Consider the following 13,257-nt stretch of genomic DNA (forward strand, 5'->3'; position numbering starts at 1 on the left):
GATCCATGTTTGTCTGTGTAAGTTCACATAAATTTCTAAAACTGCATTTTTCTCTTCGGTCTTCATGATGGCAGTTATCAAACAGGAAGTAAACTGGCTGATTCTTCTTATTTTTGGCCATTTAATTTTTGCATCTTCAAGAGCTTTAAAAGCATTTTCAGGTCTGCTTCCATCTGAGTGTGTGATCATAGCTACAATGTTTTTTCTCGTCGCACACGATCACATCTGATGTCTGACTTTTCTTCTTCTCCTCTACAATCGTAAACCAGACTGAGTTGTAATAAACCAGAACGAGATTCTGTGATGTCACTGAAGAGGGTGAAGTAAGAATCAAACACTGAGCTACATCATGTCTGGTCTCACCTGAAGAGTCACAGGTGAAGCACCTGCTGGAGGAGCTGCTGGCCTGAACAGAGGGTATTCTAGAGCAGTGATGTGGCTGATGGAGCTCAGAATCCACACGTCTCTGTTCATGGAGCATAATGGAGACGGAGACAGCAGCTCCTCCCTAACACTTCCTACCTGCTGTGTGAGTCACGCCTGGAGAAATGAACCAAGATGGAGTTGAATGCTTTACAATAAGAACCAATCAGAGAGCCTGTCTGTATTTTTTCCATCATTTATCATCATCGATACTCGTGGATCTCACTCTGGTTACAAATGCAGGTTTTGGATGTTTTTTGAGCTGACTGGTGTATTTGTACCTGCAGGCTTCACACAGCGTGAACACTGAGTGTTCAGACAGGCCTCAAATGTTTCACCCTATAATCTGGAAGAAAAACATATAACACAGTGCACACGTTCATAATAACATGTGAGGATATTAGGGATGCAACAATACCAATTTTTTCAAACCGATCCGATACCGATACTTGGATCTGAGTACTTGCCGATACCGAGTACAAAAACCGATACTTCTACCACACACAAGTTAAACTTAACCAGTAGTAAAGAAACGACCCCAGACAACTCTTTAACACAAACGAAACGACCCCAGACAACTCTTTAACACAAACGAAACGTTTACTGAACGTAAGGGCAGAGACAAATACTGTACAACACATCCCTTTTTTAAACTCAAATGATATTCCAATTCCTTAACCAAATGAAATACACTGTATAAATGAAATAATTCCCTTTCAAATTATATTAAACAACCCAACTTATGTTATCACCTTTTGGTAAGGGACTCACTAATATACACTCCAAAACACGTTATATAAATCCACTAAACACACAATATTCACACATGGGCCCCACACACACTCACATTCACACTTGTTGCAGGCTTGTTTGCTGCTTACGCCGGACGATGGAGAAAAATCCTCTTCTCCCCAGTAAGAGCACAAAAGTCTGACTTACAGTTCCGTTGCTCGGTAGGTCGCCGTTCACCAGTCCCACACTAAATCCACTCCCTGCGGACCCGATGCTGTCTCTGCTACAGCGCGTTAGCCAGTCACTGTCCAGCTCTCCGACAGTCCATAGCGGCTGCCTCCGTGGCGCAGCCAAGCAGTCCGGGCTAGCCTTTAGCCTCGGCGGTCATGGCTGGAAACACAGTTTTCCACGGTGGTGCGACCGTTGAAACAAAAAGTCACTTCACCCACACTCTGTTGCGAAGCTCTCACACGGTCAGCTTTCTAGTCACACACTCTTTTGTACTAGTTAACCTCAGTAAAACTAGCCGAGTCTCTCACTTTGGTTCAGCTAACCTCGTGCATCTCTCCATGCCGTTCTCTTCTGTGAACTGTGAACACCTTATGTGGCGTTCAAGTCCATGGGAATTATGAGTATCTACTCCCAAATTCCCATCCGGGCTACATTAGTATTGGTTCATGGTATCGGTTAACTTTTACGAGTACGAATACGCACACATTTTACAGTATCGGCCCCGATACCGGTGCATCCCTAGAGGATATGCTGCTGTTGTCATGATGAGTGTTTAGTGCTGACACCAAATAACAATCAAAGTTATTCAGGTGAACAGTCAGTGATGAATATGGAGGAACAGGACAGTCACACACATCCAAATAAAGCATGTTGTGTAAATACATAACTATATTGTCGTTACTACTGGTTGTTACAGTTACTTCTTTGTGTTAAATGTTAAAATGGTTTAACAGGCATGTTCCTGTCTCTCTGGTGCAAACAATAAATTGAAAGTGTTTGAGGAACAAAGAGAAACAGAGAAAATCAGCTGATGATCCAGTGAAGACACTCTGAGCAAAGTGACTGAATGAAGCAGAATTTTTATTGAGAATTGACAAAAAAGTGCATAAAGCAGGAGATGATTTAATATGGAAGAACAGAATATGGAGAATTTAAACAAAGTCCAACATGAAAGGAGCCAAATGTTTCCACTCGGCCTGAATCATCAGAAATATTTCCAGTGTGAACACATGAAGAATCCGAGGCATCGACCAGATGGAAGAAGATCACGTTTCAGGACTGGACTCAGAAACACTGAAGAGTCGAAGTTGGATTGAATATTTCTACACTGTGTCTGAGTTCAGTGTCTCCAACATCCTCTGTACTCACTGATTAGAAAGACAACAACATGTCTGTGGATCTGGAGTGACATGTTACTGTCCCACAACCAGTTTACTGAGTCACCATGAGAGGAGCAGCAGAATAAAGCTCACACTGACAACATTAGAACAACTTGACAGAAACACATGTATTTGTGGAAAACACAGAGTTTAGTTTGTGACATCAGAGAATCAGGGAGCTGTTGTCACACTGTTGTACTGATCATTAAACAGCAGGGGGCGTCCTCACTGCATTTACAGCTGGCAGCTCAGACCAGCTCTGCTCTGCATAATAACTCACTGTGGGGTCCATGTCGTAATATTTGTCATGAGATGTTACATAAGTGTGTGAAATACATGTATGTTAATAAAGAAAAAGCAATAACTCTAATTTTTTATATAAATGAGAAATTATATATTTGTTTTATAAACTGGATAAAATATGAAAGCACAAATGATGTTCCCGTCTTAGAAGGAGACCCTTATGTCCACATCAAAAATCAATTCTTCACATTCAATTAACTATCAGCCGCTATAAAAATACAAAATATCATTACCACATGATTTATAGATGCATAAAACAAACACTGAGCCACAGTAGCTTCTCCTTAGGACTCCAAAACTGCTAAACAAACTGACTGCTCTCTAAGTAGAGATGTTCAATAATCGACAAGTAAGTAGTTTCTAATATGCATTTTTAATAGTAATATGCCATCTGTTAGCTAAACAAGAAAAACCTGTGGGGTACATCTGAACATGTAGTATAGAAAGTATCAGGAAAAAAAAGCCATCTACACAGCTGCCTGATGCTTCTTAACATGTTTCACTTATACCAAGGGAAGGATCTCCCAATGTTTTTCATAGCTGATGGTATTTGCATGTACCAATGTGCTGCTTTTTCGGTTTTTTCATCCACCCTGCTTCTCATCTCCTCCAGTTTCTGGACCTTCTCTGTGTCTCCTTTCTCCTTCATCTTCTCAATCAGGAAGTCCAAGTGGACAATAGTGGACAATGAATCAGCTTTCAGAGCGATCTGCTCCAGTCTGACAACATGTTGGTAGGACTCATCCAGGAACTGAGACCTCTCGGCTGTCAGCTGTTTCATTTCATTTTCAAGGTTTTCTAACAGGGTACACTTCTCCTCACTTTCTTTTTGATGCTTTTCATATTTCTGCTCCTTTTCTTTTTTGTTCTCTGATAAAACAGCTCCTGTTTTCATTGTTTCATTCACTTCCTCTGTAAGAGTTTTTAACTGTCTGGCTTTCATCTCACGTTCTGACACATTCTTTTCATACTGCTTTTTCATTTGTTCATCAGTCTTCGTTACTCTCCTTGTCTTGGTCACATATCTCCACTTTTCTTTCACATGATCTGATGCAGGACACTTGTTGGTACAAACAGTGCAGAGACCTCTTTTCATGACCTCACAGTGTGCAGGTTTCCAGGCCATTGTGCATCCAGGATAGTGACAGTTCTCCTCACAGGCTGTACAGCAGACAGCTGCTTCATAAAAAAACAACAATCTCTACCCACCATCAATGGCATCTTTCACTTTGTAGGGCTCATCAACTTCTACAGTGAACTTCTTATTCCTCTTCATCTCTTCTTCATGTTCCTTTATAGTTTGTTGTATTTTTAGAGCTTCTTCACGTTTCTGTTCTCCTTGGCTCTTCAGAGTTTCATGGATTTTTTTAACTTCTTCAAGCTTTTTCTTTTCTTCTCTTTGTTTTTCTTCATGTTTCTTCAGAGCTTCTTGCATCGGTCTGATTTCTGTCTGTTTCTTTTCACCCAGCTCGATTCTGTCTTTCAGGTTTTGGATGCAGGCTTTCAGTCTGATTCGTTCATTCAGCACTTCACCTGTTTTCATCAGTTTTTGAGGATTAGATTTTCCTATGAAGTCTTTCAACTGATTCATGTTTTCCTGTGTGAGTTCCCATGAATGCTTTGAAGACGTATTTTCTTCTGTTCGGTCTTCATACTGACAGTTATTAAACAGGAAGTGAACAGGCTCAGTCTTCTCATTTTTGGCACATTTAATTGCTGCAACTTTAAGAGCTTCAAGAACATTTTCAGGTCTGCTTCCATCTGAGTGTGTAATCAGAGCTACAATGTTTTCTCCATGTTTTTCCAAACAGAGACATCACTGAATCGAAGACATACATTAGTCGGTCACTCAGTCGATTATCACTCGCCTTCATGACCAAACCCACTGCACTAATTTCATGGACTCCATCATCTGATCGAAACAAGTCTAACAATCTGTGACTGATGATGTCATCATGTCCGATCCCTCTGGTGTCTCCATATCCAGGAGTATCGATGATGGTCAGAGAGTAGGGCAGAGTTTTGTCTTCAAAACCAAAGATCTCGTACACGATCACATCTGATGTCTGAGTTTCTGTCTGACTTCTCTTCTCCTCCTCTATGATATGAAACCAGACTCTATCCTCCCACTTCACTCCCATGGAGTAGTTGAGCAGAGCGTTGATCAGAGTCGATTTTCCTGCTCCTGTTTCTCCCACAAGTAAGATGGTTTTATTTGTCTTCCTTGGATTTTTTTGTCCAACAGTCATTCTCGTCAGAGTTCCAAACTTCTGTTTCTGTGGTCTGAGCTGGTAGACAGCAGGAGGTCCTGACCTGATCAGCACACTTGTGGAGATGATGTCTTTCAGTGAGATATTACTTGTCCTGGAGAAAAAGGAGAGTTTCAATCAGAGGGCAGAGTGAGTGCAGAACTCTTTATGAGTACTGATATCTGTAGTGATGCAGCTGCTGTACAGCTCAGACTTTTTACAAACACTGTGACGTTATAAATTAAATAAACCTGCAGACGCAAACATGTATGTGGTGACAAAAACTGAACATTTATGTGATCAAAATGCAGAAATTAGATGAGGTCATTTTCTCCGTCTGTTAGAAATCAATAATTAATTAATTTTAGGTCACAACTTTGTTTCACAGGAAACTGAGTCAGAGATCAATCAGCTTCACTGGGCCATCTGACCTCAGGAAATCACATGATAGGGTGGGGCCAGGTTTCACAATGAGCTCACCCGAAACCCTGGCTGATTGTGACCCACACCCGCTTTCACACCTTGGCTCATGTGATTAGAGGATCATCAGGGGGTCCTTTGTCCCTCCCTTTGGGGGGATACTCCCACTGGGTTTAAATCTGGGACTCTCCACCATTTGACCTTAGAACTGAAGAAGCTTCTCGGATGAGAGGTGAAACGTCTTCAAGCAACTTAAAGAAGTCCAGACGCTTTTCTTTTCCAAGCTCCTTAGACTACGATGACCTGCATGACTGAGAACCTTCACAGACATAATATATTTAATATAAATTCAGAATGCAGAGTTTTCCAAATTATTTACTACTGCTTATATTAAATTTAAAATTGTAAGACTACATATGAAATATTGAAGCCAAGACATTTTATTGTTTTCTGAAGACAGGTGCTTTGGGTTGCATCCAATTATGGATGATAAGGACTTACACATGCTTTAGAGTCAGTCTCTGCTGACTCGTGTTAGTAACTAATGAAACACTTTATTCTGGGAAGACTTTTAGTAGCGTGCTATTATTCCGGACTTTGTGATGACAACCTCTGCCAATATGAGCAAAGGAAAAGGGGAAAACAACTAAGCTGGCATGTATTTATAATGTGTGAGTAACCAAATTTGTTAATGTGACAATATATAATATAATATAATATAATATCATATCATATCATATCATATAATCCATCCATTCGCTTCCGCTTACCCTTTTCAGGGTCGCGGGGGGCGCTGGAGCCTATCCCAGCTGTCATAGGGCGAGAGGCGGGGTACACCCTGGACAGGTCGCCAGTCTGTCGCAGGGCCAACACACAGGGACAGACAACCATTCACACATTCACACCTAGTGGCAATTTGGATTATCCAATTAACCTATCCCCACAAACTGCATGTCTTTGGACGGTGGGAGGAAGCCGGAGTACCCGGAGGGAACCCACGCAAACACGGGGAGAACATGCAAACTCCACACAGAAAGACCCCGGCCTGATGGTGGAATTGAACTCACAACCTTCTTGCTGTGCGGCAACAGTGCTAACCACCGTGCCACCGTGCTGCCCTATCATATCATATAATATAATATAATTGTATAACTTTACACAAATTTAAAAGTGCTGTGATTTGGAGATGTGTCACTCTCTGAAGATTCTTTTACCCTGAGCTCAGGCTGCCACAGACGATTATTTTGATGGTCAACTAGTCACAGATTATTTTTGCGATTAGTTGACTAATCAGATCATGCATCCATTGGATATAAAATGTATAGCTTATCATCCGAGCATGCATTTGCTCTCATTTAACTATCATTAGGTTACAGCTTAAAGTGTTTCAGGTATGTGCTAACTAAATAGAAAGACAAGATGATAGTTTATTAAACTATTAATGAAATTTGCAGATTGTCTCAGTAAAGTCATAAACTCAGCCGTCTGCTCCTTGCTATCTGAAGTATAACACGACACCGCAGTAAATTCTCAACCATATCACATTTCAGTTTAATCAGTTTTCTGTTTGACGTTTATTCAGCTGTGTAAAAACTATAACTTTAATTATAACCGATTTACTCAGGAACAAATAAAATACTGATAAAAGCCAAACAATAACATTTTTAAGTTATCTAAGTGACTTATATATCATGTTATACCTGATTAGCGAAAGACCGCGGTGGGTTTGAAAATGATGTGCCGGGAGTTCGCTGTTCTCGCCCCGGCTAGCTATCGAGCTGGTGGGTAAAAGACGTCTCTGAAAACGTTGGAGCACGTTTACAAATATTTGATGTCTTGATAAACCGAGCAGATATTTCAAGTTTAAACAGCTACATTCTCGCCTGAAAATATGTTAAAAGTTTATTTTGTGACCCAGAAAGAATAATTAGAGTGACATTAAAACTAAGTAGCTGCTGCCATTGTTGGAAACTGGAATTGGCTGGGTAATGGTATGAATTCACAATTTGTCTTTCGGGATCTTACAAAGCTTTAAACGATGCAACAACTATTAAATTAGTCGTCGATGATTTTGATAGTTGATGTAATCATGACTAGTAGACTAATCGTAGCAGCCCTACTCACAAGCTCATGTTTTTAACCTGTGCAACACTGGTAACTATCTCTTTTAGTAGCTGGTAATGATGTTTGGGCTGATGCAAAGCAGAGTCAGTAAAACTGACTACAGTAAATTCTTGATGACTTGTGCAAGTACATTCATACTAACTACAGTATTCCTATAGGTCAAACTATAGAATGACACATAACGTTTCAGTTTTTGTGGACTTGCTACATCGTAGATCTATCAGTAAATTTATATTGCAGGAATTTTGTTATGTCGCAGGATTCTGTGGCCTACAAGCAATGTTCCCTCTAAGCTGCGCACGTGCGCAATTGCGCACTGCTGGCACGGTCTCTGCGCACAGAAAATCTGCGTTGCGCACAAAAAAAATCTAACCTGAATTGAAATTAAAATTAATACTTTAACAATTCTGTTTTGCAGTGTTAGTCAGTGACTGGCTGCTCCCGTATGGGATCAGAACGATGCCACCTTATCCCATAGTCCAGCCAATAATGTGATTCACATTCGTATATACGCAGCTAATCAACGTCGTCGACAGGCTATGACAGCGTCCTTATGCGCAGACACCGGTGTTTTAGCTAGCAAAGCGGCGTGGCTGATGTGGAGTGAAGCCACGTTAATGACAACGTGTCCAACCATTGGAGATGTGAGCAGGACAGACGGAACAATTGATGGAAAAAGTGTGGACTTTATACCAGTTTTTAAATTGTGTTGATCGGCCACGTAAAACCAGAGTTATGATAAAAATATCTGCAATGTTTGGTTTTCTTCCTGAATACTATCGTTGTTTATATTTACTGCGGGAAGAAACGGTAAAAACGGCGTTTTATAAGGAAAAAGTCTCGAAAGCCTGTGAGCAAAAACGAACCCCCACCCCCCTCTCTCTTTCCTATTCATCCAAAAAAGTACCATGTCAAACAATCAAAAAATGATATGGCAACGTGGCATCTAGTTGTTAAGAAACGGGGGGAAGTTTTAGGAGTGACGGCGGTGTTCTGAGATGTGAGAGATTTGAGACGTTTAGCACAAATCTTGTGTAGTTAGTGTGTAGTTAGTGTGTAGTTAGTGTGTAGTTAGTGTGTAGTGTAGTCAATAGTTTTGTTGTGTGTGTCAGAACAATGAGGCGACTGCTGAATGTTACAGGTGTTACAGCAGTGATACATCTCCTGTTGTCAGGCCTGCAGGTATCAGGCTGTTGTTCTCCTTTATCTCATAGTGGACAGAAATTATTTTTTGGAGTGGCACAAATAATTTGTGTGGCATCAGATTTGATGCAGAACAGCTGATTGTTCTGTAAATAGTTTGAAATGTTTATTTAAAAAAATGCCTTGGCAGCATTAAAAAAAATAAACAGCTGCAAAAAACTTTGTTGTTTTCCAAACTCAGTTACTTTTTTGAAGTAGTAACTATATAATTAATTGCCCAGCATTGGTCATTATATGCTATATTTTGCAGACATAAAGTTGCAGGACTCTCCCAGACCACAGACTCATAATACAAGTCAGAGCTTTATAAAAAAGAAAAAAGAAAGTTGTGTTTTCAAATATGGAGTTCAAGTTTATTTTTACTTCCAATAGTGTTAACATACTACACAGGTCAATGGCTAGATTTTTTTACATTTTCATTGTAAGTGGGCTAAAGCAGTTTAAAAGTAGTCTAACATAAATGCTGTAATTTGATTATTTTAATAAACCATGTAACTTGGATGGATTAGATGCTGGTGTGACCACAGTGCACATGTCTGATGTCGCTCACAGTGGTCCAAGGGACGCTCAGGGAGTTTGTGTGTTCGCTCAGACACATGAAAAAGTAGAGGGAACATTGCCTACAAGTAATTTTCATTTTTTTTAGTTTAATTATTTCTCCAGTAAAATAAGCATTTTCTAGCCTAAAAAATTAATAACATGGAGTGTTAAGCGGCAGGAATGATAATTGGCACATGCAAAAAGAGCCAGATGAGGTGGTTCGGCTATCTGACAAGGACGCCTCCTGGGCCCTGAGGTGTTCCAGGCATGTCCCACTGGGACAAGTCCCTGGGCCACACCCATGAAATGCTGGAGAGATTATATCTCTCGGCTGGCCAGGGAACACCTTAGTGGCTGGGGAGAGGGAGGTCTGGGCTTCTCTGCTTGGGCTGCTGCACCGGATAAGCAGAAGAAGATGGATGGATGGGTTATAATAGCATTTGTATAAGAGCACGTGGAAGGTGTAAAGAATGTGGGGAAATTTTTTATGGCTTAAATATATAAGAACATTAACATTATTTATAATAAAATTAACTCTAACCATTAAATATGGTTTCTATTTTGTGGATTTTATAAAACCATTCCATTGTAGTAACACCTCTGAATGAGTCCTAACTAGGGCTGGGCCATATCATACCGTTCATGATAATACCGGTATAATGTCGGGCAACAATAAGAAAATGAAATGTCGCGATAGATTATGGGTAAAACGCGCATGGGCAGTGCCTTTGTTTTCATATGCACATGGCGGAAAGCGTGTGCCAGCGACGGAGAATGAGAAGAGCGAAAGTGGATCGTTAAATGAAACGGATGAACCAGAACTGGTTTGTAAAAATGCTGCAACTTCAGTGGTGGAACTGGTTTAGCTTTCGTCCGTCAGATACACAACAAAGCACTCTTTTTGGTAGCGCATGCTAGCAGGCCGTCGTTATTACCGTGTTTTTTGGAAAATAGGGTACACTTAAAAACAATCCTTTGATTTTTCTGAAAATCGACAGTGTCCCTTATAATCCCGTGTGCCTTATGTATGAATTCTGGTTGTGCTTACTGACCTCGAAACGATTTTATGTACACGGTGCTCGAAAATCTGTCAAATGTTTTAGTCCGACTTTACTAAGCTACGAAGCCGCACCGCTTGATGGATTGTCAGAGCATTACGGCTATCGTAGGCAAGAGCCTCGCGGAGTGATACGTACTGTGCTTCAACATAATATCACCGTATTGTGTGTGTATAACCTCTTTTTATGTTTTGTGGATATTATACATGGTTATGCTGAGGATATGTTGGCCAGTTTCCACTGGAAATGCCTTTTGGTTAAACTGTCAGCAAGGAATTAGCATTTGCACTGTTACATTTTTATATAACTTTAATGCACATAAAAAACAGCTGCTCGCGACTCGCAACAGTCACAAAACTTACACCATCTTATAATAACAATGAACACTTATTAAAATATGAAACAATCACGTTAGATAAAACTGTTTTTAATCAAATATGTAAACAGATCCAACAACATTCACACAATTAAGATCCAAATCATTAGTTCCAGCTGACATGGACTGGAGTGAGGACACCAGTGACTGAACCAGTGTTCCCATCACAGACTCATGAACATCATCATGTGTTATGTTAGTGTCTCATTCAGCACAGACACATTATTCCTGTTAGGTCCTGTCAGCTGTCAGCACTCTGTACAAGCACGACTGTGAACAACACAAACTTATTTTAAATGTGTCACAGAAACATTCAGTGTGGATTTGATCCAGATGTTTCTCCGTATGTAAGTTACTCAGGCATCAAATAGATTTGAAGTCTTTATGATCCTGAGCTGACTTCAAACAAGGAGCTTCTCAGACTAACAGCACGAGCACAAAACTGAAAGGATGAGAAACAAAAGTTTGATTTTAATGCTTCACAGAAAATCTATTTGAATAGGCTGGAGACTCATTTAGGTCACTGCTGTTATCTTTCACTCAGTGCAGCGTTTCTGAAATGTCTTTGTATTATAGTGAAGTTTGAGCTTTGCAGGATAAAAAGAAGAAATCAAAGATGTGCACACAGCAGGTAGTTGTACAGAGGACGTCAGCTGATGGAGCAGAGGGAGGCAGATTGTGGATGAATGAGGAGGTGAAGGCCTGCAGGCGGGTGGAGACAGAGGAGGTGATGGTCACTAATGACTTCAGACCAGCTTTCACCTTATTAACATAGTTGTTTGGTCACGTTGTGTTTCAATGAGACAGTTTGTGGAGTGGACCCGGGGCTTTGTGTGTCTGTGATCAGTCTTGGTGTTGAGGATTTCTCATGTTCAGCTCCCAACCAACAAAGTTGGAGCTAAAACTCTTCCTGTAGCCACGTGTGCTTTGCATTCTGCAGCAAAGTTCTACAGATGTGCAAAGATCTGGGCGAGCAATGAGCTGTGACATCAACATTAACTTCTGTTTCCTCCAAAAGTCCACAGCACTTCCTGTTGTTGCTCAGACGTGACTGATGACTAGAATTGAACAGAACTCTTTGAAAGGACTTAGCTTTAGCTGTATGCTAGCTACACTCTACAGTGACTTTCAGCTTCTTTTGCCACCAGGATGTTTCCCTCAAAGATGCTTGTAGGTGGATCTGACTGTGGTCAATCAACACCTGCGCCTTGCCGCCCTGATCAGATACCCAGCTGGGATAATGAGCTCGCCAAAGGAGAAGACTGAAAGCACTGACACGAGGAAGGAATGAGTCAGAGGACCAGTGAGTGTCAGCAGAACCACTGTTCAGGACCAGACCACAGACATCAGCCACAACTGACCGTGTACTTAGTGAAAACCTCAGACAGCAGAAAGCAGAGAAAGAGGAGGAGCAAGGAGAGCAGCCATGATGGAAGGACAGGTATGTACCAGCAGCAGATAGAGGAAGTGGCTCTGTAGATATTCATAGTCAGTCCTCATGCATATGCTGTGCATATAGTAAGTGTGTGTCATGAAGGTGTCATGTGTGCATATCTGTGGTCAGTAAAGCTGATTGTGATTAATAGCTACACTACAGAGAGCCCACAGAGTTGTTGCATTGCTCGTTAGCCTTGTTTAGGGAGGGCTGGGGTTTCTTTGGAGCCCCAATTCATTAAAGTTAGTTCAGCACCAAGTGAAAAGAATCCCTGAAGACTCAGCACAGAAAGTGTGGCACAGAAGTTTGCTTTGGAGACATGGACTGAGTTAGAAAACTAGCCAACATGATTTATAACGGACAGTCATCATTAATGATGGAGAACTGAAAGCACATGAAGGCTGCGCTGTTACACTTTTTGATAGATGGAAACTTTAACTGTCATCAGAAAACATCAAATATTCTGGATCCTCTCTGCAGCGTCTCTTCTTTCCTCTGTGACTTCCATGGATTTCAGCTCAAAAAGGTTTTTTAAATGGTTTGTCAGCAAACTGACCTCTGACCTCTGCAGTACTGACCTGTACAAAGAGCTGTCAGTCTCAACTCTTCTCTCCCAGCACTGGTGGAGCAGGTGTAGTTGCTGCTGACAGCCATTGTTGGTTTTCTCAGAGACAGGCGGAGGTCTGAAGTGTTGAGAGCATCAGCTCTCATCGATGTGCGCCGCTGTAACGCTGCTTTTGTCCTCTGAGATCACCAGGTATGAAATCTGAGTACTGACAGGGCAGCAGGACAGATCTTTCCCGCTCATTCACTTCCATGAGCACAGCCAAGGCATGCTGGGAAACTGAGGACACACCGACAGATGTAGAAATGACCTGCATGCTGTGGGTTTGTCTCAGAGTCCTCACAGGTGACAAATTAGCTGCAGAAACCCAAGCCAGGTGTCTGAATACTGACACATGGACTCTTCCCATCCAGAGGGAGGATTTAGTCGCACTTTATA

At 41.2% G+C, this 13,257-nt stretch overlaps 1 pseudogene; it reads right to left on the reverse strand.

Moving 5' to 3' along the window:
• Positions 1-3,348: 3,348 nt before the first annotated feature.
• On the reverse strand, positions 3,349-12,908 carry LOC120435062 (annotated as a pseudogene).
• Positions 12,909-13,257: the final 349 nt, after the last annotated feature.

The sequence above is a fragment of the Oreochromis aureus genome, linkage group 3, assembly GCF_013358895.1.
Source record: "Oreochromis aureus strain Israel breed Guangdong linkage group 3, ZZ_aureus, whole genome shotgun sequence".
NCBI classification, from domain to species: Eukaryota; Metazoa; Chordata; class Actinopteri; order Cichliformes; family Cichlidae; genus Oreochromis; species Oreochromis aureus.